The sequence below is a fragment of the Schistocerca cancellata genome, unplaced genomic scaffold (assembly GCF_023864275.1).
Source record: "Schistocerca cancellata isolate TAMUIC-IGC-003103 unplaced genomic scaffold, iqSchCanc2.1 HiC_scaffold_850, whole genome shotgun sequence".
Lineage (NCBI taxonomy): Eukaryota > Metazoa > Arthropoda > Insecta > Orthoptera > Acrididae > Schistocerca > Schistocerca cancellata.
The window spans coordinates 325,001-330,000 of record NW_026046861.1 but is presented as its reverse complement, the minus strand read 5'-3'; the positions used below and the strand labels follow the sequence as shown (position 1 = coordinate 330,000).

The 5,000-nt window shown below is 52.5% G+C and overlaps 1 non-coding gene across 1 annotated transcript in view; it reads right to left on the bottom strand.

Moving 5' to 3' along the window:
- Window positions 1-1,557, bottom strand: part of LOC126147284 (small subunit ribosomal RNA) — a 1,932-nt gene extending 375 nt beyond the window's left edge. Inside the window, exon 1 of the ribosomal RNA XR_007530144.1 lies at window positions 1-1,557. This exon is cut by the window's left edge and continues 375 nt beyond it. This is a non-coding gene — a ribosomal RNA (small subunit ribosomal RNA).
- Window positions 1,558-5,000: the final 3,443 nt, after the last annotated feature.

Below are 5,000 nucleotides of genomic sequence, written 5' to 3'. Positions count from 1 at the left end.
TGTTATTGCTCAATCTCGTGCGGCTAGAAGCCGCCTGTCCCTCTAAGAAGAAAAGTAATCGCTGACAGCACGAAGGATGTCACGCGACTAGTTAGCAGGCTAGAGTCTCGTTCGTTATCGGAATTAACCAGACAAATCGCTCCACCAACTAAGAACGGCCATGCACCACCACCCACCGAATCAAGAAAGAGCTATCAATCTGTCAATCCTTCCGGTGTCCGGGCCTGGTGAGGTTTCCCGTGTTGAGTCAAATTAAGCCGCAGGCTCCACTCCTGGTGGTGCCCTTCCGTCAATTCCTTTAAGTTTCAGCTTTGCAACCATACTTCCCCCGGAACCCAAAAGCTTTGGTTTCCCGGAGGCTGCCCGCCGAGTCATCGGAGGAACTGCGGCGGATCGCTGGCTGGCATCGTTTATGGTTAGAACTAGGGCGGTATCTGATCGCCTTCGAACCTCTAACTTTCGTTCTTGATTAATGAAAACATACTTGGCAAATGCTTTCGCTTCTGTTCGTCTTGCGACGATCCAAGAATTTCACCTCTAACGTCGCAATACGAATGCCCCCGCCTGTCCCTATTAATCATTACCTCGGGTTCCGAAAACCAACAAAATAGAACCGAGGTCCTATTCCATTATTCCATGCACACAGTATTCAGGCGGGCTTGCCTGCTTTAAGCACTCTAATTTGTTCAAAGTAAACGTGCCGGCCCACCCAGACACTCAAGTGCCGGCCCACCCAGACACTCAATAAAGAGCACCTTGGTAGGATTTCAACGGGGTCCGCCTCGGACGCACGAACACGCACGAGGCGGTCGCACGCCTTCGGCTCGCCCCACCGGCAGGACGTCCCACGATACATGCCAGTTAAACACCGACGGGCGGTGAACCAACAGCGTGGGACACAAATCCAACTACGAGCTTTTTAACCGCAACAACTTTAATATACGCTATTGGAGCTGGAATTACCGCGGCTGCTGGCACCAGACTTGCCCTCCAATAGATACTCGTTAAAGGATTTAAAGTGTACTCATTCCGATTACGGGGCCTCGGATGAGTCCCGTATCGTTATTTTTCGTCACTACCTCCCCGTGCCGGGAGTGGGTAATTTGCGCGCCTGCTGCCTTCCTTGGATGTGGTAGCCGTTTCTCAGGCTCCCTCTCCGGAATCGAACCCTGATTCCCCGTTACCCGTTACAACCATGGTAGGCGCAGAACCTACCATCGACAGTTGATAAGGCAGACATTTGAAAGATGCGTCGCCGGTACGAGGACCGTGCGATCAGCCCAAAGTTATTCAGAGTCACCAAGGCAAACGGACCGGACGAGCCGACCGATTGGTTTTGATCTAATAAAAGCGTCCCTTCCATCTCTGGTCGGGACTCTGTTTGCATGTATTAGCTCTAGAATTACCACAGTTATCCAAGTAACGTGGGTACGATCTAAGGAACCATAACTGATTTAATGAGCCATTCGCGGTTTCACCTTAATGCGGCTTGTACTGAGACATGCATGGCTTAATCTTTGAGACAAGCATATGACTACTGGCAGGATCAACCAGGGAGCTGCGTCAACTAGAGCTGAGCAGCCGGCCGCCCGGGAGTGTGTCCCAGGGGCCCGCGCGAACACGCAAGCGTCCGCTCAATTATTCTGCAAACAGGAGGAGGCTGAGCTCCCCTGCACAATACACCTCGAAACCCTCTCAGGTCCCGGCGGCGCGCAGCGCCGTCCTAAGTACTTGGTCGGGTTCGAGAGAGGCGCAATCGCCCGGAGTTAGGCGAGTAGACGCTTTAGGTGCGACCACCCGTGCTCCCAACTGAGCTTGCCGCTGCCGACAGAGGCCCGGGAGCGTGCTGTCGTGGCATTGCCGGCGGGAGACAACACGCGCCACCTACGGTGACCGGCAGCTCCAACGCCAGCGCCACAGAAGGGCAAAGGCCCCACGTGGGTGCCGAAGCGAACTCTCCCAGCACAGCGCACGTGCCAACACGTCTGCACAACTGCGATACAAACCACCAGCGAGAACCGCTGGGGCGACCGAGCAGCAGACGGCGTCGCGGCGCCGAGTGCCGGGCGGCGGCGCATCCTCAACGCACACAGTCCTCAATCGGACCAGCACACTGCAGATGTCCACCGCGCTTCGCACCGGGCCGGCGAGGACCCACTTTGGCTGCACGGCGCCGCGCGCAGGGTGCCCCGGCGCGCAGCTGCGCCGCCTGCCGCGTCCGTCGGCCGGCGCGCCTGCCACTGGGCGCCCCCACCAGCCGGCTGTAGCGCGTGCGCCCACGCACCGCGCGGCCAGCACGCCGGGCGGCCCCCCCTCACCGGCCGGGGACAGTCCCACCCACCCACAGCCGCGTATCGCTTCACACCCAGATTCACATTCACGTTCGTTGGTATGGTGGGGGACCGCTTCGTAGCTGTACCGATCGTTGCCCTCACAGATGTACCTCCAGCAAGGACAACCGCACCACAACGGGTTACCAGTTGTTCATTTGCGTAACGTCACCAGTAAACGTACACGTCCATCCCCGTTTGCAAAGTCAACTATTATTGCATGCCTGCCTGTCAGGTGTCAAGACACACTACATCCGCTCACATCCACGCAACAAAATGTGCCCGACTAGAGGGCACGTGGAAGGTGCCCCCGTACGTATGCGATGTCCATTGCGCGACCAACTGTCAACCGGCCTCTGTAGCATGTCGCAGATGTGGAACGCGGGGCACCGTGCTATCACATTGTGTGAGAAGAGACTACTACGTCTGCATACACGCGCCACTACATGAACAGACGGCTCATGCTGATCGCCATCCACTGCGTCCATTACTCCCACACGTCTCTATGGCGTACCACACTGCAATGCAGCTGTTATGGGGAGATGACACGTAGCTGTGTACACAACATTCTGAGCGGGTTGCGGTTGGACAATACATTAATGTAACGTGTCATATGCCAATTACAGAGCAGGGTAAGGCACAACTTGGGTTAGGTTAAGGCACAACTTGGGTTAGGTTAAGGCACAACTTGGGTTAGGTTAAGGCACAACTTGGGTTAGGTTAAGGCACAACTTGGGTTAGGTTAAGGCACAACTTGGGTTAGGTTAAGGCACAACTTGGGTTAGGTTAAGGCACAACTTGGGTTAGGTTAAGGCACAACTTGGGTTAGGTTAAGGCACAACGTGGGTTAGGTTAAGGCACAACGTGGGTTAGGTTAAGGCACAACGTGGGTTAGGTTAAGGCACAATGTGGGTTAGGTTAAGGCACAATGTGGGTTAGGTTAAGGCACAACGTGGGTTAGGTTAAGGCACAATGTGGGGGTAGATTGCGGTACAAATTGCATTACATTGCGGTGCAAATTGCATTACATTGCGGTGCAAATTGAGTTACATTGCGGTGCAAATTGAGTTACATTGCGGTGCAAATTGAGTTACATTGCGGTGCAAATTGAGTTACATTGCGGTGCAAATTGAGTTACATTGCGGTGCAAATTGAGTTACATTGCGGTGCAAATTGAGTTACATGCGGTGCAAATTGAGTTACATTGCGGTGCAAATTGAGTTACATTGCGGTGCAAATTGCGTTACATTGCGGTGCAAATTGCGTTACATTGCGGTGCAAATTGCGTTACATTGCGGTGCAAATTGCGTTACATTGCGGTGCAAATTGCGTTACATTGCGGTGCAAATTGCGTTACATTGCGGTGCAAATTGCGTTACATTGCGGTGCAAATTGCGTTACATTGCGGTGCAAATTGCGTTACATTGCGGTGCAAATTGCGTTACATTGCGGTGCAAATTGAGGTAGGTTAAGGTGCAACACAGGTTAGGTTAAGGTGCAACATAGGTTAGGTTAAGGTGCAAGATGGGTTAGGTTAAGGTGCAAGATGGGTTAGGTTAAGGTGCAAGATGGGTTAGGTTAAGGTGCAAGATGGGTTAGGTTAAGGTGCAAGATGGGTTAGGTTAAGGTGACATAGGTTAGGTTAAGGTGACATAGGTTAGGTTAAGGTGACATAGGTTAGGTTAAGGTGACATAGGTTAGGTTAAGGTGACATAGGTTAGGTTAAGGTGACATAGGTTAGGTTAAGGTGACATAGGTTAGGTTAAGGTGACATAGGTTAGGTTAAGGTGACATAGGTTAGGTTAAGGTGACATAGGTTAGGTTAAGGGGACATAGGTTAGGTTAAGGTGACATAGGTTAGGTTAAGGTGACATAGGTTAGGTTAAGGTGACATAGGTTAGGTTAAGGTGACATAGGTTAGGTTAAGGTACAAACTGGGTTGTGTTATGGTACACATTGCGTTGTAGTACAGTACACGTTAGGTTTGGGTACGGTACACAATGTGGTATGGGATGGCGTGTTGTGGGGGGGAGGGGGGGGGGGGAGGTTCGTTGATATCGACCGTAGGACGTGGATGCCCGAGGCAGCGTCAGTGTGTCAAAGGAGTTATGTCACGTCGGGATGCGCTTTTCGCCAGTGAGAGGGGGCGAGCCGTGTCTGTGGTTGCGGCAGACCTGTGTGTTTCATTCCTGCCAGTGTGTTTGTGCTGTAAGACGAGGCAGTGTGGTGGTGATGGGTGCACCCCTGTGTAGGACATGTGTGGGTGTTGGTGGCTTCTCTGAGCAATTGTGGTTGTCGGACGAGTGGGGTATTCTGTTTTATGATTGGACCTCCCGGTCTGGTTATCATAGCGTAGTTGGTGTACTGTGGCGGATAGGATGCACCGGACGTTGGTCCATGCTGGTGCTTAGTAGTTGTATCTGTGTCTGTTACAGGCAGAGAGTAGTGTGTGATAGAGTGTGTGGCTGACGTGTGGTTCATTTTGTGTGTACGGACGTTCAGCATGTATAGGGGCATTTGCGTATATAATCTATCATAATCTATCTATGTGGGCCTGCATAGTTTACTGAGCAGTGCTGTGAGGTGACTGAACTACGAGTGACGTACTGATTTACAGCGGAATGATTGCCTTGTACCAAAGATGGAGTATCGGCTCTACGACAGCGTTGG